The 25,933-nt window shown below is 38.3% G+C and overlaps 1 protein-coding gene across 1 annotated transcript in view; it reads right to left on the bottom strand.

Moving 5' to 3' along the window:
• The window catches only part of DLC1 (DLC1 Rho GTPase activating protein), a 313,895-nt gene extending 293,134 nt beyond the window's left edge, over positions 1 to 20,761 (bottom strand). The window contains exon 1 of the mRNA XM_044418408.1: positions 20,621 to 20,761. The gene's annotated coding sequence lies outside the window, so the exon portion shown is untranslated. The remainder of the gene's footprint in view (positions 1 to 20,620) is intronic.
• Between the last annotated feature and the right edge of the window lie 5,172 nt (positions 20,762 to 25,933).

Here is a 25,933-nt window from a genome sequence, read left to right on the forward strand (position 1 = left end):
CAGCTCAGAAGGCACATAACCAGCTGCTGGAGAAGAGCAAAGGACAAATAGCGCTGTCACTAATGATGCAACTAGGAAGTCAAGGCGGAAAGGAAGTCTAGTGGCTGACATGCACAGAGGCAAAAGGAAAGTCTGGTGCTCCATAACACATACAGTTGGAACATTGAATGTGAGAAGAATGAATCAAGGCAAACTGGAAACCATAAAACAAGAATTGGAACATTTAAACAAATAGATGTGAGCAAACTAAAGCGGGGTGAAATGGGACATTTTCAGTCAGACAAACATCAAGTGTTTTACTCTGGAAATGGCAAACTCAATTAAGTGGCTCTAATATTGAAATAAGCTGTAACATAAGCAGTAAGGATTCCTAATGCAAAGTCCAACTAAATAATATCAATCAGAATGCTTGGAAAACCTACCAGCATAAGCATAATTCAAGTCTATGCTCCAACTACAGATGGTGAAGAAGAAGAGATCAAAGACTTCTATGCAAGCATCCTTGAGTAAACTGATAACACACCAAAACAAGTCATGCTGATTATCATAGTTGATTAGAATGCAAAAGCAGAAAGCAAGTCAGAATACAATGCTGTGGTAATATTTGGCTCAGGAGTTAGAAATGAAGTAGAAGAACGACACACAGGATTCTATGATGGTAACAACCTGACGATCACAAGCAAGCAGTTCAGGCAACCAATCAGATAACTGTATACATGGACATTAACATATGGCCAATAAAGAAAGCAAATAGATTGTGTAATTGGAAGTGTGTGATGGAGAATCTGTATTCTCACTGCTGAAGCAGTAAATACCATTTAACATTCCTGAGGAAATTAAACCAGAAGAATTGTGAGCTGAAACCAGAGACATTACTAGGGAAGAATGGAAAAGGCAATTCCAGTAGCAAAATAAAAGAAAAGGCCTAGATGGATAACAGAAGAAACTTTCACAATTTCTAAGGCCAGAAGCAAAAGCAAAGCATTACATAAATAGGTTCAGACTCTAAAATGCAGCTTTTTGGCGACTATCATGTAGAGACACAAAATTATTACAATTTTCAGTACAAAGAAACAGAAGAAAACAACAACATAAGAAGAAAAAAAGAGATCCAAGAAATCAGAGGGAAATTCAAACCTCAGTTAGATATGCTGAAATACCAACAGAGGAATATAATATCTGACCAGTATAAAATAGAAAGAATAATAATATACAGAAGGAAATAATATACAGAAGAATTATATTGAAGAGATGAAAGCATAACAGACTCCTTTGAATATGAACCTTGTTAGGAAGAATCTATACAATTTTAGAAAGGGAAGTAAAGTTGTTCTGAAAACACTTGGAAGGAATAAAGAATACAGAAAAACAGGGTACCAATACAACTATTCCAAGTTGCAGAGACTGAGTCTCTCCAAATCCTAACAAGAATATACTAACAACAAATATGGAAAACAAAACAATGGCCCACAGAGTAGAAATGTTCAATATACATTTCAGTGCCCAAGAAAGAGTATAAAGAGTGCAGTGACTACAGCACTGTTGCACTAATTTACATGCAAGCAAAATAATGCTCAGTGTGTACAAGTAAGAATGTTATCCTACATGGAGTGAGAAGTGCTTGATGTTCAAGCTGAATTCCAAAAAGGAAGACGGTATTGAGATCATATTACTAATATACATTGGCTATGGAAATGCACCAAATAATTTCAATTAAAAATCAGTCTATGCTTTATACACTACAGCAAAGCCTTTGATTGTGTGGCTCATGGGAAGGAGTGGATGGTCCCGAAGGAAATAGGTGTGCCTCAGCATTTGATTGTCCTGCACTTGTATCATGAACAAGAAGCTACTGTTAGCACAGAATTTGGAGAAGCAGGATGTTTCCTATAGGCCAAGGGTTGGTCAGACTTCCTGAGTGGAAGATCCACATATGGTAAATGTCAGATGTTTGAGACCTGCAAGATACGACCATTTATTTATTTAATTATTGATATTTGCTACAATTATCAAGCTAGTTACTGCAAGTAGAGGTTTTGTGAATTACCATCTTGGCTGTGAGTCATTGAAAATCCAGGTGATATGTTGGCAAGGTTGTACAAATTAGGACAGTTTGGTGTTGATTTGTAGGGATCACATGATGCTTGGACTTCACAAACTCCATTAGAGAGAACAGTGACTCACAGCAGTATGTTGTGCTAAAAATTGAGATGAGTTGCACACTGGTTTTCTTCAGTTCAGGATATTTTATTTCTGTAACTGGCTTCCAGAACTCAATTTTAGCCTGGAATTTATGGATCATCTTTAGAGCTGGGTTCTCCTGTAATTCTATTAGTTCCATTTCCACAGCAGATGATTCTGAAACCAGAGGTTTGAGAATTGTGCAACCATCATTGATCATATCAACCATGAATTGATTTACAGAAGAGGCAAAACAGGGCTTCAGCTTCTGCAAGTCTTCAAACCTCTCTAGGAAATTATCAAGCAGTCCTTGTAATTTATCTTGGTGTCCTTCAGTTTGTGGTCCTTTATTTTAATATCAGGGAAAGTATTACTTTCTTTTTTAGATTGGGAAAGTAACTGAAGTGCCTTGACCACATGTATCTTTGAAAATCTCTTATTTTATTCTGAAAACTGAAAATTGTCTGAGTAAGGTCAGGAACAATCTTATCATCCCCCTGGAGTGCCAAATTGAAAGTTTCTAGATGATTCATTATATCAGTGAGGAACATTAGGATGTGGTCTTGCATCCATTCATAATTTTCCAGCTGAGGATAGAATCTTTTCTTTCCTTCCTGAAAAGTAATAATAGACTCCAACAGATACACAAACCTACTTAAGATGTCTTCCATAGACACTTCTGAACAAACTGAAGTGCTTTGTAATGATAATGGTACCAGAAGATGCTCTACTGGTTCTCTGCAGGGTTCTTGTGCCTGTTGACTGATCTGCTGTTTGATGCTCAGAGTAGAAGTGCTGCTGTGATTGGTTGTCACAGCAGGAGATTTGCAGATCTTTTCCAGGAGAGTTGTTGCGCTCCTGGGTTCAGCCGCTGCTTGAGCTTTGATTGGATGAGGCTCAGGGTTGAAGTAGCAGGACTGAAGCAGCACAATTGGTTATCACAGCAGGAGACTCATGCCTCATTTCTGCTTTTGTTTGTGCTGAATTGGACTTTTTCAGCCCCTCTGTGAGCCACAAATTAACTCAAAGGGCTGCACATGGCTTGTGAGCCTCACTTTGGTCACCACCACTAGATGAAGCAAGAATGAACATTGGTGAAACATACATCAGTATTTGAAGAAGCATAAATGATAGTGTATTAGTGGCAGAAAGCTGTAGCAGATTGGAATGAAGCTGAAGAAAACCAAATTTGTGACTTTAGAAGAACTGGACAACTTTAATGTCAACAATGGAGAAATTGTAAGTGTGGAAGATCTTACTTATCTCAGCGTAGTTATCAGTTCAAAGGGAGACCAAGGAATTAGAAGACTGACACTTGGAAGGGCAGCAGTGAAGGAAGTAGACAAGATAATCAAGTACAAGTATGTACCATGGAAGAACAAGGCCAAGATCATCCACACTATTGTATTCCTGATCTCTTTGTATGGGTGTGAAAGCTTGAAAGTGAAGAAGGCCAAGAGGAGAAAAATTTAAGAGGTTTTGAAATATGGTGCTGGAGGAGAGCGATTTGCAAATAGTCTTTTGGCAGAAAGATGAAGAAGTGGATTCTAGCACAAATGAAGTCAGAATTTTTGCTGGAAGCAAAAATGATGACACTGAAGCTGCATCATTCGAAAACACAACTCACTGGAGAAGACAATAAATGGTACGGAAAGTTGAAGGTAGAAGAAGAAGACCAAATTATGAGATGGACTGACTCCATAAAAGAAGCCACACCTTTGGACAGGGCATTGTGGAGAACATGCTTTCACAGGGTAGCCATAAGTCAGAGACAACTTGATGACATGCAACAACTAATGACAGGATTAGAAAGTGAACTATCAGCCTCTCGGATCTACTTCCTCTCTCCCTACATCACTGTTTACAGAGACACACTCTTTTACACTCTTTGGGCACACTTTCTCCTTTCCAAAGCAGAAATGAGAATGAAATTTTGTGTGAACTTTTAAGATAAGTGCATAGTATTATCATCAGCATGATATATGTTAGGACAGATCCTTGTGGTTCCTTATATGATTATTATAACTGACAATCATTTCCCAGTGTTCGCTACTGCTTCTTTTGCATTGGGCACACAGTCATCTCTAAACATTGCAATGATTACTTATTTTACACTTCCCCTCCTCAATGAGAAGGTGAAAAGATATTTTCTACTGGAGAATCTGATTCCTGGAGTGATCTTTGAGCCTGCTCCTATGTTCTTTCAGCTGCCAACCTGTTCACTTGATGCACAGCTGGTCCTGGAAAAATGGTGTGTGATATAAGTCCTTTGCTCATTTGCTGGCATAGGTATTGATCCAGTACATGTGATTGTTACCAATAATAATGAGGCCCATGCACACAGTGTTATATGCAAGTGTGACTGTATATGCATGGTCTGGGAGGACACAGTTAAGCATTTGCTGCACATGAACATATGATGGAGCCTTAATTGCTGTTTCTCTTTCATTTGCTCCCTAACAGTGACGAAAATTACCAAGGCCCCCTTTTCATGGCCATTTAAACCAATCGTCATGTGACTTCCTTGAGGACAGGTTGTTTTCATACAGTTTATTTGCAAATATATAGAGTTGAATCCAGTTTTAGACTATTTTAGCCCAATTTATTACAATGAATACAAGCCAAAACATCCTATGTGTGTTCATGGAGTGTGTTCTCTGTCTTCTGGTGATGAAGCAGCAGAAACTTTGAAGGGATACATCCAATTTCTCACAACCATTTAGAGTATATGTGGCATACAGAATGAATATACTAATAAACTACATAGGTATTTAATGGAATATGAAACTAAAGGAAAGATGATTTACTTTCCTAGTATGAATTTACTTCTCACCAGAAATGCACACAACATCTGCTGTCTTCCCTCTTGCTTCAGCGTTTCCATGTTTCCTCATCTACAACTCACAGAGAAATATGTTATCAATATTCTTCTGTCTAGGTAAATGACAAATCTGTTGTTCTAAGACTGTCCAGCAAAAGTGGCATACAATACGTTATTATGATTATATTGCACTCAATCTTCTTGTGGGGAGAATAAGCTGGTGGCCCAAAGTCACCCAGAAAGCTTCATGGCTGAGTGGGCACTAGAATTTATCTCTTAGATCCTCAGTCCAATTAAGCACCACCACAATATATATCTGTTGTAAAACATGGCACGTGTTACAAGGGCAGTGAAGGGTTTGCATTCGTGAAAATGAAGATTGGAATACAGAAAGGTTATACTGCACTGTGAAAGGAGTCTGGTAAATGCTGTTTTTGCATGATTTAACTTTGGAAGAAACTTTTGCTGACTCTTGCCAGGTAGCAGTTGATGTGATAAAAAGAAGCTTGTATTGGCATATGAAGAGAAAAGTATTCAGGAAAAAGTATACTACTAATTTGCTGATATTACCTTACGGAAGCAACACTGCACTCTCCAAAATAAAACTTCTTTGCTGAAATGCCCTGTTGACTTTATGTTGAAAATAGGATCCAATGTGGCTTCTCATCTCAAAGGACTTCCGCTACTCATACTGAAGAATAAGTCTTCCATTCATGGCTTGCTGGTGTTCTTTCTCTTTTGAAATTTCTCGATATTTTCCTTGGCAATCATTGGTTCTCATTTGGTATTTTCAAACAAAATAAGTAAGATTTTGCTTACTAAGTTGGTTCCCCCCAGCCCCACTGGACTGCCTCTCCGATTCCCCATCTCTCATATGTTGACTGCCATGACTGTTGTGAGCTTCACAGCTGCAGCAGATTTTTTATATATATATATATAAATCAAGGCCATTTTCACAGTTTTATATCTGGTATATCTAACATAAACAAGATGGTTGTGTAGTGTAACAATTGGCTTTCGGTTTCTACAGTACAGACCTTCCTTTTTCTTAACACAAAGTGAGCCAAATAGAACTCTGGGGCTTCTTTCTCATTAGAAGAAAAATTATCCATTTTTCTGTTTTTGTTTTTGTTTTTTTACAGGTAATGTTTTTAATGAATAATGTTGCCTGGAGTCTGCCAGCAAAACAGTATGCTTCTGTCTGTGTGTTTTTAGTGTGGATGCAACATGACTTCCCATCCCTATCACAGCGCAATATCACTAATTCCAAGCCAATTAGGGTTCATAGCTGCATCTGGACCCACCAGTTGCTTGGCAGAACTATGTATTATGCGTGCCAGCAGGGTGCATGGCCGAGTGGCAGAAAGCATGCTTTGTATGAAGATGCTTCTTGGCTGAGTTCTTCTCATCTCTGCTCAGAAAGATTCTAGGTGGAGAAAGGCCTCTTTGCCTGTGTACCAAATACCATGTCTAGTTGGAGCTCACAGCAACAAGCTAGGTGGATGAACAGTTAACTCCGACTGTGACCAGGCCTGCAAATAACAACAAGCTACCATTGGCAAACTTCACCACAGGACTTCTCTTGAAGCAGGAATCCTTGTGAATATTTGGATCCTAACTCTGATCAGGTGATGTACAAATAGAGAGAAAACTGCTGTCTTGGCTACTTAGGGATTTTTGGGCAATGTTTGCTGTATATTGATCTCTGGACTTGGAATTTGCACAAATGCTTTCACACATGTGTGTGCTTATCTATGTTTGTGCAGATTTGCAATTCCCCAAATATATAGATTGGCCAAAAATGTGCAAATTTAGGCTATCAGGAAAATTTGCACATTTTTGGATTTTTTAAAGCTTGTGTATTGTTCTGAGACTACATTTGTGGGTAAATATGCAAAATAATATGCATGGGGCACCTGCAAGGGATGAATTTCCATGTGCTGCACAAGCAGCATCTCTCTTCCACACCGTATGCAGCAGCCTTTGTTAGTGCTGATGCACACGACATGGAAGAAAGTGACAGTTGTGCAACCTTCATTCTGGAAGTGTTTGTGGACGTCCCCTCAACTCAGCTCTCTTTCTTAGACTGGGCCATGCATGAGAGGAAGTCTCTGAATGTGAGAAGGATGGATTTCACTGAGTTTCATCTGAACCCGATATGGAAAGACAAGAGGGAAACAGCAGGGCCAGACCCAGATTTGGGGGGCCCTTGGAGAAGGTACCGTTGGTGTCTTCCTTGATCATGGGCCTGTCTACATGGGCAGAGGTGGGCAGGGTAGCCAAGGAAACGTATCACCAAAAGGGAGGACCTTGAGTGGCATAATATATATCTGTGAGGAGAATGATGTAAGCTGCCTTGAGCCCTTCCTAGGAAAAAGGCAGGATATACATTGAAAAAAACAAAACAAAAAAAAAACATATATTCAAATGTGCATCATGTATAGGTGCATACTTAGAAATAGCACTTACCACTTTAATAGAAATACCAGACGTCTCACCACGGTGGGGAGAAATGATCAGATGATTGGTGTGCCTGCTCAGTCTGCTGTCCAGGTGCTAACTCTGATCAGGAGTTTAAGGGACGCTGGAAGCTCTTTACTGGTTTGTTAAGTTTGCAACAGATCTGGACTGGGCACCTCTTAACACAGAGGGAAATTTCTCCTCTGCCACACCTCCAAACTAGGGGATTGTCCTCTTTAAAGGAGGAGCCCTGAACATCAGGATGGGAGTAACTGCAACCTGTCCTACCGTAAGGTGTGTAGCTGGTGATGGTGGAGAAGCATCTCTGGAGCCTGTGGCTCGGCTAACATTTTTCTTTCCTTCCCAGCAATTCATGGAAAGGATGAAAATTTGACTTGGCCAAAGAGCTTGGTCCAAGAGCTTTGGCTGTGGAGCTGTACAGAAATGAAATAAAGAACACAGCAGCAGTTCTTGTTGCAAGAATTCTCCTCGGATGTGGCTGTTTTGCCCACAGAACAGCATGGGAGCCAAGACTGGGACGAGCTACTTTGTCCATTCTTTGCAGACAGTGAGTGCAGAAATGAGAGCAACTAGCAATGGAGGAGCACTGCAGCCTGTGCCTCTCTGGATGGGCACAGATGGCCCTTTGCCCCCACACTGGCTCCCACTGCTGCTTCTGCTCTTGCTGCCGGAATGACTCAGGCAAAATCTTTCCTCTGCTATTCTGGACCGATAGTGATGGCAGAGGTGGTGCTGGCAGGCAGTGGAGAAGCACTGCTCCTGCTCACTACATTCCTCCTTTCTTGCTTGGCATTCAGTGGGAAAAGGAAAACAAAAGCAAAAGCGCTGGAGCTAGAGAAGCACAGGTGAGGCTTCAGGGAGCGGTAGCTTTCTGAAGAGTGCCAGTTTGGTTCCCTGACAACTCCCCTAATAAGGGATCAGGGACGAGGGGGAATGAAAGTGCCAGTGCTTGGCATTCCTTCTAAGTGCTGGGAAAATAAATAATTACATTGGCATCAGCATCATTGGACTCCGCTGAGCCCTGGCATTTGCACAACCATCTCAAATATTGATCCCGTGCCTAAGAAATGGGGCAGCTCTACATTAGTGTTTCAGTGCCCAAGTTGCTCCTCTTCCTTCCTCCTCATTTTTATTTAGAGGTCCTGCCTTTTACACTGCAAGTCAAACAGCAAGGACCATCTGCACCATTTGACCTTACGGAGGGCTAAGCCAGGTTAGGAGCCTTGGCTGACAGGGTAAAAATGCTATAAATGAGTAGATATCATTTCATACTTTAAATTTTGAACTCAACGACACACAATTATCCCAGTTCATATGCAAAATGCATGCATTTTGCACTGAGTTCTAAATTGCACATGTATATTTAAATTACCAAGTTTTCCTGCAATAAAAGGGCAAAGCGTTAAAGAAAGAATTGAGCTCTTGCTTTCATATTTATTGCAGCGATACCCAGCTATATAAATATACATGCGCTATGTATTGTGGACAAAGCTGAGCAAGTATATGCTCATGCACACACATGGGTGTGGGGGGTGGGTGTAGAATCCAGTGGTGACCTTCTGCTCACTGAAGATGCCTTCTGTTCAAGAAAGTACTCTCTCTGCAAGCAGAAGAACACATCTGAAATCCATCGTCATCTTTGGATTCAGCCAACCAAATGAATTTTTAGTAACATCTATTTCTTCTCTTTCAGAATGCAGCTCATTTATATTTTAAATATCAGGATAAGCTGATAAGAAGCTGAATGTCAAAGGGTGACCACATGCAGTTCATTGCAGCAAAGCTAGTTTTATATATCATGGTCCTAATCCAGGAGAAGTTGGTCATGCTTAGTTGTTGCTGACTTCAACAGACAGATCATTTGGGATATTCACTTTGCTTTGGATTCAATATGCAAACCAAAGTTCAATTATCCTTCACAATTGGCACTTCTCCAAAGTTTGCAGTAGAATCTGCCAATTAAAAATGTATCTTTTAGGAGAAAGTATACATGAAATTGAATGTCTTTGTGAAAATAAAGTTAAACTTCACAACCAACACTTGTAAAATTATCTGCATAGATGCATACAAAAATGTCCATGAATTTTCATGCTCTAAAAGGGGCATATATGTATAGTGTTTAATGTTATGACAATGTGCTCTCTCTCTCTCTCTCTCTCTCTCGATCTCTCTCTCTCTCTCCCTTTCTCGCTCTCTCTCTCTCCTTTTTATGTGTTAGTTTCAGTCAGGAAATATATTGGATATATTAGAATATATTGCTCAGGAACTTTTGCTCAAAAGGCTAGGTCACAGAGTTCAACAAAAAGTCAGAGGAGGACAGAGAATGTCATTAGCTTAGCTCAGGAAGCCAAAATGAGATTCAAAGTTCTAAAAAGTTCAGAGGAAGAGGGTGAAACAACAACCTCTTTCCAAAAAGGGAAGGGAAGGGAAGGAAGGGAAGGTTAACTTAGTTGCAGAAATGAACCAGAACTGCCCTCCTTAATATGAGAAACATGTTTTTAGCTGATGTAATGGTTGAATGATAGACAAATTGGGCAGAAAAGAAAATGGAAAAGAGAAGGAGGAGCAGGAGCAGGAAGAAGAAAGGAAATGGAAGCAAGAAAGTCCAACATTCTGAAGGAAAGAAAGAGCTGCATTAACTGGCAAACAACAGGCATGCTAACTAATAATAGGCAATAGGCACGCTAACTATCAGCCTGTGGTGCAGTATTGCAACCATATTTTACAATATAATAACATCCCAAAGTACCAGGGAGTTACTCTGGACAGATCACTGAACTTCCGACAACACCTGGAACAAAAAAGCTGCAAAACTGAAAAGGCACAATAATTTATTGAATGGACTGGCTAGAACGTCCTGGGGTGGTGATGCTAACACCCTGAGAACAACAGTTTTGGCTTTGGTTTATTTTGTGGCAGAATATTGTGCTAATGTGTGGCTTAACAGCTCCCACAGCCAAAAGGTTGGTGTTCAAATCTGCTAGACAATGCATATCATAACTGGCACATTGAACTCCACTCCTGCACACTGGTTACCAGTACTTAGCAACATCACACTACCTCCCATCAGAAGACGACATGCTCTCTCCTAGTTATGGTCAAGGATGTTGTATAGTAAGGCCCTCCCCATTCATATCAGAAAATGGACAGACTGTCACAAGGCTGACATCTCATAGGCCAGCTTGGGAAACAGCCATTTATCTTGCATTTACCCAGTTCAGCACTAAGAATACTTGGAGAAAAGAATGGTCCAAGTTACCATTTTATGGCTTGGACATTAGTGATCCCTCTTCCAAACTTCCTGGCTTTAACCTGCCTTGTTCTGTCTGGACAAACCTGAATAGAATTAGATGTAATGCTGGAAGGAGTGTCTCTGCTCTGTATCAATGGGGATAAAAAGATTCTCCTTCCTGTAATTGTGGTGCCAACATGCAAAGTATCAAACATATTGTGCAAGAATGCCCAAGATGTGCATTTCCTGGATCCTTAGAAGATCTGCACAAAGCAGCATCAGAGGCAATTGCTTAGCTGAGCTAGACATCCGGTTTTGAGACTGCTGCTGTATCCCTGAAAGAAGTTTTGTATATATTTGTGTGGATTGTGTGTATATATTTGCTCCTTCTCTTGTCATAAACTCGTCATATGCTAAATAAACTGGCAAACTAGCTCAGAGAGGTGGATCAATGACAGTAAGATTTTGCTTTGATAAGACAGAGTGGCGTATACTATTTTGTCTAGTTTTCCTTCCATTCATGTTGAAGGGTGTTGCTTGACCCACATGAACTTAAAAAAACCTCACTACATTCAGGATGAACCAAACTTAAGATCAGAAAAATCATCTTGATGTTTGGGACAGAATGAATGGAAGACTGGAAACAGCAGATTAACATATCCTCACTTTCAGCCCAATTGTGTACGAAAGACTCACTGGAGCTTTACTTAACCCATTGGATTAGTTCCAAATAGAATAATATAATTATAATTATATCCTGTATTTTTCCTTTCAAGGAACTCAGGGTCATTACATAATTATCTCCCTTCTTTCAGTCTTACCCTTTAAAAAACAGCCCTATGACATGGGTTGGGTTGAGAGTCTGTGACTAGCCCAAAGTCACCCAGTGAGCTCCGTGACTGAGTGGGGATTAAAACTCAGATCTCCTGACTCCCACTTCCATGTTCTTAACCACCACAGTGCTCCCCCCTCCCCGCCTCTCTGTATATCTATGGATAAGATATGAGGGAAGGCTTTTCCCCTCTTTTTCATATAATATCAGTACCTAGGGTCATCCAATGAAGCTAAATGGTGAGAGAAGAAGAACAAACAGGAGGAAGCACTTCATAGAGCACATACTTAAAGTGTGTGATTTGCTGCAAGAAGATGCGATGTCCACTGACTTGGATGGTTTTAAAGGGAGATTAGACAAATGCGTGGAAGGATATTGCTTCTAAGTTCAGAGATAGTAGGCCTTTTATGTCATTTACTGGATACTATTGAAATGAAGTCCTCCTTGTGGTTTTCTTATAGGTCTCTGGTTGGGTGATGTTGGATTAGAATCTTGAACTGAATCTTGTCTGTTTTTTTCCCTTATAAACCTTAAAAGGTTCAGCAGAATTTATTCATAACTAGCTTTCCTTAATTAGGGTCCATGTGTATTATGGGTTCTTCAACTAGAAATTTGTTTCTAAATGTTTTGGGCCATTACTCTCCTTAACATCTATTACATGAAAACACAGCTAGATACCAAAAATTAAACTGACATAGAAGATTTATTTAAATTGGATTCTGAAAGAGGGCAAGAGAAAACATTTGGCAATGAGGGATGAAAATAGCTGGCTATCTGCCTACAATACTTTCCTGGTATTTCTATAGTATTTATGTATTATAGAAGACTGAGTTGTTTCCAGGTATTTAATGTTCTTTTCACCAATAACTTTGGGTTTGTGTCTGGAGAGCAACTTTCTTCGTGTTAGTATAGGAAACAGAAAAAAAAAAGTTTAAATATGTGTTAGGTTTTGCACAGCAAGAATTAGTCAGGAATTCTTGAGCAAATCCTTCACAGAGTGTTGACTTTTGAAATGAACCTAATAAACAAACAAGTTCTAACTTTAGCAGAGAAAAGATAACAGCATGCCCTTACCAGCCCCTCACAAATGAGGTATCACTTTAATGGGAAAAAGAGAGTAGAAAAATGACTGTAATACACAATAATCCTAACTTAAGGCTGTCCAGCCAAATGTTTCCAGAATAGACTTAATTAAAATAGAAATAATTTGGACCCAGAACAAAATGAAAACTCAGATTCATATAAAATGCTGCACTGTTTTCCTGCACAGAAATCCAAAAAATATATACATGCACATATTGGAAAAGTATGATTTTTTTCCTGATTATCCAAAGTGTGTTTTGTGTACATTTTTTTTTCTGATGCATGTACTTTTGAATGATCTTTTTCAGGCTGGATCACAAACTCATAAGTGCATGGAGAGCTGATCATAAAAAGTGTTTGTGTCCATGATCAGTTCCAGCAGGGAAAAAATGGGTAAACTTAGATAAATTATAATTAGATAAATTTAGATAAATCATATAAAGTTTCAATCCTATATGGTTGTACACACATATAAGGACAAGCCCTTCATCCCCCTCACACTCAAAGCATTTAGATTGTCAGGTTCAGCACCATGAGGAGGTGGTGGGGGCCAGGCACCACTTAAACTTGGTCTTGACACTCCCCTCTCCACTCCAAGAAAACCTATTTCTCTCTTGGGGGATTCAGCGATGGCTGAGAGGATGTGGGTGGTTTCTGAAAGCAAATAGGCTTTTCCAAGATTGAAGTCGTGATTCTGCCTTTCCTCTTATGAGCCAGCCAGCCAGCCAGCCAGCCGGCATCTACTGGCCATAGGACTGCATGCTCAATTCTATGGCTCTTAGTGGTCACTGAGGATGCTAATTTCTCATTGGGCTATTTTTCTTTTTCCTATGTGTGGGTGGGCTTGCACCATTTGGGTCTTTAAAATATTTGTTACTTCTGCACACCTCAGGATGGTTATATGCCTCTCTCTTTTTTTCCAGCATCTCTTTGGTCTCCTTTCCTGTTATTCCAAGGACACTGAATTTGTTGGGCAATGTAGTCAATTTAAATTTTCTTTCACAGCATGTCTAGCAGTTAATGTCTTTCTGAGCAATATGCATGGAGGAATATACAATACAATGGTGGTTATCTGATGCATATATGGCTTCTAGAAGAACATCATAACGTGCCTTTTGTTGTTTCAGTTCTCTTTAAAATGAAACTCTGGTGACATTTTTAGTGGAACCATATAATTCCTGTGATTTGACCATTCAAAATAAAAGTGCAGGTCCAAAACAGCCTAGAGATTATAGAGAGGAAAATGTTATTGCTAAGTGTGGGAAACCCCAAAGGTTAGTCATCAAAGGGCACTTTGTGTTGTAAAGAGCACTCAAGTCAGTCAGGCAACTGAAAATTTGATAAGATTTCTTTTGGGAGGATGAAGAAAGACTTATTTGCCTTTTAAGGAATTTAAATATTTTGGCCACAAGTCACTCCTAATAAGGTAATGCCAAGAGAAGGAAATGGACTTTGCTTAATATTTAAGGACTTCATATTTTATAAGATGGGCAATGGACATATTGCAAAGTCAACCTTTTTAAAAAGTGGCTCAGACTGTTTGGAAAGCAGTAATATAGGACGAGGTATCATTTGATTGTGTTAAGAAAGACACATCAGATCAAAATTCTATGCAAACGGAACTGCTTCATTCCTCCCACATGAAAGTCAGGCTGTTTTAAATAACAGGAGTCCAAAAATGCAGGATGCTGAGGCAGACTGTATAATTAATACATGTGTATTCCAGATGTGACCCACTGTTTCTATCAGCAGTTGAGTAGCACACTTGATGCATCAAAGTCCAAGTATTTCCTGGTCTAGAAGGAAATGCAGGGCTCCCTTGAGACTCCAGGGGTATCTTGTTCCCAGTGAATGAAAGCATGGCTTGCTTTTCAAGTGCTCTGCTTCTATCAAGGTATGGGCAGGGATGTCACTGACCAACAATGCAGTTTTGACTGAGGACTTAAGGAAGTCATAATAACCACATTTGTAAGAAAAATGCCATGATTTGAAGGGAAAAGAGTACTATTTTTAAGAGCCATTTTAATAAACAAGAGATTATTGTTTCTTTCAGAACAATAATCATTTTACTCTGTTCATTTTTGAAAAAAGAACTATATAAGTATTTATAGTATAATTGATACTGAGTGTATATGGCATGTGTAAATTAATTGCATAATTGTTTAAGGAGTCCCACACTCAATTTTGTGCAGCTGTGAAGATTAGGTCCACAAGGAATATTCCGTTCTCTCTCCTTCTCTCATTTTCTCTGCATATTTTCAGGAAAAATGCCTGCAGAAAATTAATACTTTCCAAATCTCTTCCATATAAAAGCCATTTCATATTAAATTTTCTAGAGAATGCCACAATTGTTCCCTCCTACAAGAGTTTTAATGTTAAGCAGGATTCTGCCTTTAAACTTACTGTTTTCTCTTAGAACCATTGCAATAATGTTGTGGTACAAAGTTTCCCCAAATTACATTGCATAATTTAAGCTTAAGTAGGTCGACAACCTAGCCCTTTCATGATATCCCCAAATTTCAGCTTCTTACCACTTAATGTTTTCTTCCTGAGATCAAAAACAAACTTGGGACATAAAATATCTCTGGAATCTATTGATTGTGCCCTTGAGGTGACTTTGAGTCTCTAAAACTAAGTAAAGTTTTGAGGGTATAGAATGTCCTATGGATTTTTCCAAAGAAAACTGATCTAGGGAAGAAGGCTAGGTTGGCAAAAACAATGGGATGTGATTAGAGAGCATTTACCTTCTCAGAGAAGGATTAGCTGTTGGACTAGAAATGGCAGCTATAAATGAATCAATAATAAACCAAGTAAATATTATGAAGAGGACAAAAGGGTACTTAATGACTTTACTAAATAAAGTTCACTAGTAAGTTATAGATGAGCTTCTAAAAACATCCTTTGCCACTTCAGTATAGTTAGTTGCTCTTCTGTATCATGTCAGCTTTTTCCCAAATGCCAGCTCCTTCCTAGGCTTTGAACATTCATCTGCAGCTTACAACTTGTGTGGAGAGCCAGTGTGGTGTAGTGGTTAAGAGCATGAAACTGGGACTCAGGCGATCTGGGTTCTAGTCCCCGCTCGGCCATGGAGCCAACTGGGTGACTTTGGGCCAGTCACAGACTCTCAGCCCAATCTACCTCACAGCATTGTTGTTGTGGGGATAAGATGGAGGAGGAGAATGATGTAAGCTGCCTTGAGCCCTTTGCAGGAAAAAGGCAGGATATAAATAAATAAATAAATAAATAAATAAATAAAAAACTTCACACCAGGAAAACCTTCTAACATAAAAACAAAGAAAAGAGTGAGTCAGAAGGGGTCTCCCAGGTCATCTAGTCTGACCCCTGGCTCCAGTCGGCTCTGCTCATGTAAATCCTCAGTCTTTACATGTGGGGGTCCACATGTCTGTGCTTGATCTCCAGAGTCTACTCACATGCCAAATGGGCTTCAAATTCTAATTTAAGTCAACGCTACAAAGAAAATGTTCCAAAGTGTAGAGGCCCACATCATAGGAAAATCACTCCTGTATTGAACTCATGTGAGCAGCAATGAGAAAGGACTCAGCAGGAAGCACAGATAGGACCTGCCAGTGTGGCTTTGGTCTTCTGCTCATGTGATCATTAAGCACATGAGAAGGAATATCCAGTGGTGGTCAGTAGGGCATGGAATGCTGATGTGCTTCCATATCATGTCACTTACTTTAGAATCTAGTGTTGATACATGAGGGGTTCAACTTGCTGCTGTATGGAGACCTCTTCCAGAAAAAAATATATCTAGAGGTTCATAGTTCTATATATTCTATTAACCAACCACGACATATTGGAACTTTTTCTTTTCACCAGACTTTTGTTCCATTGTGTCATAAGTTAAAATTTAATACCATATTGGCATTTTTTATGCAAACCTGCAAAAAAGTCTGGAAACTCAAGAGGGGCCCTAGAGGACAAATGATAGCATGGAAAAGCCCTGCAAATTTCTGTGAATGAGGGATCACAAATGAACAATAAATGCATCATGTGGAGAAGCCACAGTTCAGTGAATGAAATTCCTATTGCCTGCTGTTGATCTATTTCCAGAGAAGCTTGTACTTCCATGAAGTACTTCCTTACCTGTGCAGGTGTTATAAACTGAAATGCTATTCAAATGTAGTTCTGATACAAATATTATCTTGAAGGCAATGGTAGCTTTATAAGGTTGATTTAGACAAGAATGTTTAACTAGTCCTTGTAGGACAATGATGTGGTCGGAGGAACAATATTTAAGTGAATGATCTTCAGAATGAAATTTGACATTATGCACTGGCCTCAGAATTATAGTTCATGCAAATTCCCAATATAACATTTATTGATTAGCTGTTAATCTACAAAAGGACTCAAAGCAGCAAGGAAATTTAAAAATTACAGATCACAGTGGCTTGAATCCTGAAATCTCAAGAATAAACTCCAGTCACAGGACTGCCCTGGTGCGCCTGAGAGACAAGATTTTCATGGTATCCCCTTTCCTCTCTAGTCTTCCTTTCCTTGTAACTTTTGATGGTTCAGGATGCCTTCAGAATAGTGTAAGAGGCTATTTAAAAATTCTTTTTATTTGCAGCAGAACATTAAACGTTATGAAGAGGGAGGAAAGGAGGGAGGGAGAGTAAGTATATATATTTTAACTGATATACCACTAGTATATCAATAGTAGTAGTATTGACAGTACTATCATTTGATAGTATTGTATTGTATTACTACTTTATTGACAGCATTGGTGACTATCAATACATAGTCATCATTAACATCTTCCTTCACTTAGTGGAAAAAAGCTGCTGCATTCCAAGTATCTCTTGCTGCTAAAATTGTGGTTCCTGGATCCTTATGCCACCATGCTAGAAAGGGAAGACAAGTTCTTTAATTCCATGAAATAGAGGGGCATGAAAACAAGAAGTTATTTTCCAGTCTTTGGTGTGGGTTAACACATTAAGAGTTATGCTATAACCTAAAATCTGGAAAATTAAAATCCACTGTCTTTAATTGACGACTATAACTTCTTCAGTGAAATCGAGACCTTCCATACCACTACCACTCAAACTTTCCAGAGTAAATAAAGTTTTTGAAACTAAATTTGAAAAATATATAAAAGAATACTAAATAATGCATAATTGCCTATGGCTAGACATTCATCTAATGTACATTTACCTTATTCCAAATGCTTAAATTAAGTAATTCCTATCTTTCCAAATCAAGAGGTATTTCTGCCAGTAATGTGCTTATATTGAGTTTAACCATTGGCAAAGTGTCTTTAGGCTCCAATGCATTATCACTTATGGGTGCTCTTGAAATGGTCAATTGGTAACTACTTGAAGTGTTTTGATACTATCTACAGACATTGATCCAAATTTGTACAGACTAATATTAGAACCTAAAAATGTGTCAAAATTATCCGGAAATAAAGAAAATTAATCTGATTGATTTTAGTACAGGTTATTCTAACCTACAAAGAAATAGCAACAGATCTTCTGTGGATAAAGCCATTTTATACCTACTCATGTACAAAGCCAAACATATCTCTGTTCTGCCTAATTGTATATACCAGGGGTTCCAAGCACAAACCAAATATCAAAGGAGACAGTGAACAGCTCTGCTATGCACCCTGCTCCAAACTAAAAAAGTCTGAAAGAATTCAATTTGTCAACCTGCATGACAAATACAAGAGAGAGAGAGATAAAATTTTCATCATTTTTTAAAATTCTTGGGGAAATACTGATTTGTCTAAGTACACAAATATAAACTGTCAATATAATTTATCAAATGCTTTATTAGATTCAAAATGAAATAATCACAACCAATTCCATTTTTTTTAGAATTCGAAATAATCTATTGGATTTCAAATATTAAACAATCCACACTCTGTTACTAGCAAATAAATGCTAATTGATTAGAACAGATTTATCTGAAGTTGATTTACCAAAATAGTAATAATCATTTTTGTTCAAAACTAATTAAAGAACTTTATCTATTATTTGCACAGTTGATATGGTTTATGCCAGATTTAGAGATAGAGATAACTGATATACTTGTATAAACAAAGAAATGAGTAACATGTCTGATTCAAAATCCTAGAAAAATGGATTTAAAAAATGTGCTTTTTCCCTCCTCATAGGAAAAGTATTTGGCACTGGATCTTTCCCATTGCTTATATTCCTCATGACACACTTATGGAGCAATGCAATGATCTCTATGCATGTAACCCTCCAAACTCAAAGGCTTAAGTGTATCCAAAACACAAGTGAGGTGTGGTGATAGCAATATTCACTGCTGCTCTACCTCACACCCTGCATTTGATCTTGATATTTCTTTCTTCCTTTGGTTGACTAAAGAATGACAGTTCCTGGTCATCAACAGACTCTAGCAATCCAGCCAAAGTCCTTCAACAGGGTGGATGTCAATAATCCAAAATGTGCTGCCTCAGTTCAAAATCATTAAGTCCATTTGATCACTTCAGAAATCTACCATATAATCCTACATTCCTTCAAATGTGTAGATGGGGCTCCAGTTGTAAGTAATTAAGTACTAAGTAGTCATTATTTTAAATGAATGGATGTATATGTATCTTCTAGACCTGATAGCATCTATTCTTCAATCTGAGTTATTTCCAAATCACAGTATGCATATTGTGTTTATACATATTTTAATAGCAAAATATTAAATAATAATTCACTGGTGTGATTTAACCAAAGACAAGTGTTTGTAAATCCTACTGATTTAAATATTTCAATCTGCTGATCATGGAAATCAGGAAGACTCAGTAATATTGGCTTTAAATGGTTTGTGATCTTTATTTATTTATTGCATTTATTTATATTCTGTACGTACATAGGAAAAATTTGTGTACCAGTACATGTCTGTATTTGAACATGCAACAATATGAAACAGTGCTATCTTCATTCTTTCAGAAACAGAGATCTGATATTCATAGCATAACATCCAAAGCTTACTGTGACTATTTTAGTTCATAGACTTAAACACACACGCAAACACACAAACAACCACAACCATTAGTGTGGTTCTGTTACAGAATGTGAATCTTGCCTAACACTTCTGGTTCATGATTATGGTCATAATTCCAAGTGCAGGTTAGCAAGATACGTAATGATTTTCAGTCACTTACAGTTATATTTGCCTTATACATCATATTGACAATTCAAATCTCCAAAGTATAAACACCTGAGACCTTTGCCCTGACTAAAAGCAAGTGGCTGAAAAACATAGAGATTTTAAATTAACGATGAATGTGCTGTGACTAGAAGGAAGACTAAAACCAAGGTATCCATTAGGAATATATGAGCAGATGTAAAAAATTCTGTCTGTTCATTCAATTAACTCTTCACCCTGAAGACCACAGATCATTCTATTTGTCACCACATTGATTAGGTGGCTGTACGTTTTGCAAGGACTGCCATGCCATTAGCTTATTAAACTTAACTAATTTGCTTGCTTAGAAAGATGGTGAGTACTCAGTGCATTAACTAATTGCTGAGCAAGTGATTTTTTTTTTCTTTTACAGATATTTGAAAAAAAGAGTTATGAAAGAGCTATCCAACTGGAATTTATTTAAACATCATTGAATGTCCAGTTTTGAAGAATAGCTTTATTAGACAATAACTGATTTTTTAAAAAAGAAAATATTCCAAAACTCATAGCTTTACTTACAAAACAGCAATTACTATTGCGTTGTAACATATCAACCTATATCAATGTTATTTTTCTGTGTAATCATTTTATTTTTCAGGATGGATATAATTTCCATTAAATAATAGAATCATCCGCAGTTCTTCTATAAAATTATTCAACAGCTCTAATTCATCAAAGTAAGTGCTTTCAAAAAATTAAAATAGAATATAGCTTTAAACCAATAGCAGATTCTTGCTCATCGCAACAAAATTAAGACAGAATACCTTACAGAACTGGACCAGATTTCAACATTTTATTATAATGCCTGACGTTTTCTTACCTTTTTTCCAGTGATGCTGGCTTCTGACTGAACAGAATAATTTTCCTTACATCCTAGCAAACTCTTGAGCAGTAATCCTGTTATGTGTCTACAGTGATTGCAAGGGGTGGGACTCCGGTATAGTAATGAATTCACCAGGGAATCTTTCCTTTCTGGAGCTGCTGTTACAGAAAATGCAACCACACCATATCTATTGTCACAAGTGCATGTGTGTGAGTGTTCACACCCAAACTAGACAGAGGTTTTCAACATGATACAGGAAAATTCTGATACTGTCATTACTATGGCATAGGAAATAGTATCACATTCCAGTAGCCATATTTCTCAGGCTTTCCTGACACATATAATCAGTTACACAATTCCATCTGACTCAATCAGTAACTAATATGAATTGGAGTTTCTAATTCAGCTTTGTCTTTGCTATTTGTGATGTCCCAACTGAGACAGTAGAAGTGACAACATTTTGGGGTGGTGTACAATAGTTCCTGAATCCATTCAAGACTAAGTCTAGATCAACTACTAGTTCTATGCAAGGATTCATCCTGTTCTCTTGAAAATTAAAAGGGGGGTCTGTGGTGCAGTTAGGGCTGGTCCCTGGGGCCAGGATCTGGGATTGCACACTCCAGATATTTGTCTCCCAAATTTCCAGAGAGAAGCAGGTTATGGGGGATGTGATAAGCATGGGCTGGAGCCCACTGGAGCTGAGGTGGTTCACCACAGCATTCTCCAGGTCTTTAAAAAATGCATTATAGTCTGCATGTGGTCTGTGGGAATATATGGCCATTTTTTATGTAAAAAATATAGTATCCTTTTTATACTTCAGAATAGCACCTGTTCCCAAGTTAATGTGTTTTGTATCCAGGTATCACAAGGAAATTGTCATGATGGTGCCATGATTGAAACAAGTTTAAAATGCAAATCTGCATATGCTCAGAGTATTTCTTCTCACTTTTTGTTTTTGCTCTAACCAATGGCAGAAATATTAGCTCTGGGCTGCACCACTGTAATGCCCATGGGTGCCTCAGGAAGGGCCCATGTAGGAACACTAGGTCAGTGTCTAAAATTAGCTGTTCCACTGAATGCGGTGGCAGGGAAGCCCCACCTCCAACTTTCCTGCATGGCTGAAATCTCTGTCTATGCATGGATCAAGAAGGACTGCATTCCCTTTCAGCTGAATGTACAGATGGATGTACCCATGCTTGGGAAGCCATGATTTGGGAAGCGTTCTCAATTATACATGGACTGTAAGCAAGTTGGGCATGCGTACAACTCTCCTTGGACCCAAATACTAACTGTGTCAAAGCCTTTAGAGACACCACTGCTGTCAGAAACATTAAGTGTGGGATGTGTATTTCCCCTGAAGATGAGAGTTACGGGGCAGAAAACTTTGCCTCTTACCCTACCAATACAGCATATGGACTACAAAACTATGTGTTGGTCAGCAAAGTATTTCCCTAGTGACTGATTATGTTACTGTAGGCTTCCACATCACAGGCATTTTAAAATCAATTAATGCATTTTTAAAATGACAACAACAAAATAATCCCAGTGTATATATGCCTGATCTTTTTAGCATGCGTGCCAAGTTTTATATGTTTAGGTCTCAGTGCTATGGCTCTGATGTGCAGATGCAGAGATTTACAAAGAGACAGACCCCCCCCCCCGCCGCTTTTATACACACACACACATAACTGTGAAATGGTCATGAACTCAATCAAGTGTAATTAAGCACTTCTATGACTCACTGATTTTAATAGTAAAGAGCTCATGCTCTTGTGACTTTAAAATGCTTAACTTGGAATAATGACTATTATTAATGTAGCATAATATTGTTAGATATTATAGTAATATAGCATCATATGGTGAACAACTGTGACTCATTACAAAGATACTGCACTATTGCCAATTGGTTGAAAGATCTCATCCGGTGATCATGGACCATTCAGTTAAGTTTATTGCAGTTTTCACTTGAATTTCTCCCCAGTTAAAATGATCTAAGTGTTACTTCTCTTTGTTGGCTACACCTTACTAAAAAGTTGCTATGCCTACCCATCTGCTTCTCCAAAGGTATGGGAAAAGTGACTGAAATTGTCCATATCGGGATTTTAGAGGCATGGGAAGTGTGGAAAACATCCTTGCTTTCCTTTCACTGCCCATAATCTGTCAGGTCTGGAAGGTTATGGGCAGCCATATTGGATGGCAATGTTACATCTTTTAACGGTTTTTTCATTTTCATTCTGTTTTAATGGGGAAATGTTTATACATTTTATAGTTAACAAATAATGATGAATGACCTTGAAGTGGCATAAGCCAGTCTTTTTCTCATCTGTGTCAATCACTCATGTATTTGAACTAAATCTATTCTGTTTCATTTCCACATCTTTCTGCAGATTATTTTTAAAGGTTCCCAAAACAACTTTTATTTTCATGTGCAGTCTTCTTTAATATATGCACTTTTTGTATGCAGCTTTCCATAGTATAAGCATATTTTTGAGCTGAGTATTGCATCACAGAATTTGGAGAGGATTACAGCCCTAAGGAGAATATATCAGCCTTGGAAATATGAATTAGGTCAGTTCAATTAAAATGTGGAGCAAATGAAATTCTCCCTTACCCTGTATTCAAGTTTTACTTAAGAACAGAGGCATCTGTGGTCAAATGCTGAAGACTATTATAAACTAAACTGGATGGCAATTTTTATGATATGATGCAAATGGAAAAGAAGAATGAGGAGGAGGAGGAGGGGGAAGGAAGAAAGAATTGCTACAGATGTTTATGCTACAGCAGATATCTTCTATCACTGCTGGTATGAAATACCTGCTTTTCTTTGCTTTTTATTTATTCTTACTCTGTATAGTATGTATTAACTCCACATTCACAATATACGCCTTAATAACATTCTGAACAAAACACTATGCTTCATACAGAACCCTCCCTAATTACTTTTAGACAGTATAACAGGCTTTTGCTGTGGTACTCAAAACCATTAGAACAGGTTAGCTCTGATAATCTTTTTTTTTTTCTGATCAGCCAAGCTATTTTAATTTGAGACCTTCTTTTATTGCTCTCCTAAATGGTGGCAAACAGCTTCAGTCCTGAAATCTTGGTAGTCCTTGTATTAAATTACTGTTTAGCTGTCCCTCTCCTCCCCTTCTACTTTCCAGATTGCTCTAAGAGGTAATAACATTACTGCTAGAGGTCATTTTTCCTGATGTAAATAAATTATATGCCGCTCCATTCCTAGTTACTGGTGAAGAGATACTGGATCTGACAGGTTCTTTTTTCTTTTCCATTTAAACACAGTTTGGGGTGATGCATCCATTAGTGACCAGCCTATACCTCATCGTTAAGTACATTAGGTTAAAAAAATAGATTGTGGCTTTTGATCAAATAAAAGTCAGTTTTGTGAAATGTTAAGTAGTCTAAAATTACTAGCAGTGGGAATGGAATCTGGCAATAAGGAGTAGCATTCTCCAAGGCCTAGTTCTCCCTAAGCATTAGTTGGCCTGTACCATCTCAGGCGGTAAAGACTCAGAGACCATTAATAGAAAACAAGCACAATCTTTAAACATCCTTATATATTGGAATATATAGTCTGTCTTGGGGCCAGACTATCTGAAGGAACACCTGTCCCCAAATGCCCCTATCCAAATGAGAGCCACCCACCAAAGAAGTGAGGGGGTGACAATTTGGAGGAGGGCCTTCTCTGTGGTAGTACCCCACCTGCAGAATATGCCCCCAAGGGAAGTTCACCTGGTGCTGTCGATTATCTCTTTTTGGTGCCAGGCAAAGACCTTTTTATTTTCCAAGTGTTTACTGTAGCTAAACTGGTTTTTAACATTGTTTTTACTCTGACTGGATCCATGCTTTCCTTTCACCTTTTTTTGCCATTAACCATCAGATTTTTGTAGTGTATTAACTGTCCTTTACTGTATTATTACCCATGTTATTGATGCATTGTTGATTTTATTGTTTTCTATTGTAAACTGTCCAGATAGCTCTTTGGGCTATGGGACAGGAGATAAACATAATAAATAAATAATAAATAAATAGAAAACTAATGGCCAACCCAACAACCTAGTTTTCTGTGTACAAGGGATCTTTCATATGAAGTAGCACTTACCAATATGGATGTTCCTTTCTAGTCTGGAGTGGCAGAACCAGCCCTAGCCCTTCCATGAGGCAAAATGAGGAGGTTGCTTCAGTCAGCTGATGCTCAGACCTGGCAGCAAGGTGTTGGCAGAGAGAGATGTGGAAAGCCACAAGGGCCTTCTTTGTGGTGGCACCCTGGTTGTGGAATACACTCCCCAGAGAGGTTCGCCTGGCGTGGACACTTTATTCTTTCTGGCGCCAGGTCAAAACCTTTTTATTTTCCCAGTTTTTTAAGGTTTGTGATTGTGATTTTAATTGGGGTTTTATTGCACAGAATTGATGCTGTGCTATTTTATTTTATTTTATTTTATTTTATTTTATTTTATTTTATTGTAAGGCCATCCTGAGACTATTTGGTAGTTGATGGTATAGAACATTTTTAAATAAACAAACAAACAACAACTAAATAAATAAATAGGTCTGCCTACGTCTCCTAAGCTAGCCTTCCCTTAGAAGGGGAATGCTAGGAAAGTCCCTCTCAGAAGAAAGATTCACCTGCTGTTCTGGTCTGCTTCTGTCCACTTGCCCTTTGCCCTTGCCAGAGCAATGTCTTAGGATGTCCCTAAGTTTATTTCAGCACAAGCTAGTGCTTCACAGGGATGAAAAGCATCTAGGGCATTTTCACATCCAAGGCTTAAACAAACAAGCATACGTTCTGTTTATGCTAATATCTGATTGTAGTTCAGGTGGGATAGCAGTGGGAATATATCTTTGCCCTGCTCAGTATAGATTGTACTTTATCTATTCTTCACTGGCTGCTTTTTCTTTAATCATGTCTTAATACAAATAGTATTTTTGGACAATATACATTTGATATTCACATGTTGTGAGATCTGCTTTACGTGTTACTTTAGAGATTACAGAATATATCTGGAATAAATGAGCAATCTGGATTTCACAGAAATGGACCCACAAAAAAACCCATAAAATCAAAAGTCAATCAAAAGAATTTTAATACTCCCTTCAAATGCTTTAGAAAAACCTGAAGAATTGTTCCTTTCTTTTTTCCTGATGCTTTATAAAGAACTTCAGACATTTCATGGCTTAGGTCATATGGCTTAGGTCATATTCAAAGGTTTGGGGGAGCATTGGCACAGGATGATATTCTAAGCATCATTTATGATAGAAAATTAAAATGGACCATATATACTCAAGAGATTA

This window comes from Varanus komodoensis, unplaced genomic scaffold (assembly GCF_004798865.1).
Source record: "Varanus komodoensis strain SLA01 unplaced genomic scaffold, ASM479886v1 scaffold9, whole genome shotgun sequence".
NCBI lineage: Eukaryota > Metazoa > Chordata > Lepidosauria > Squamata > Varanidae > Varanus > Varanus komodoensis.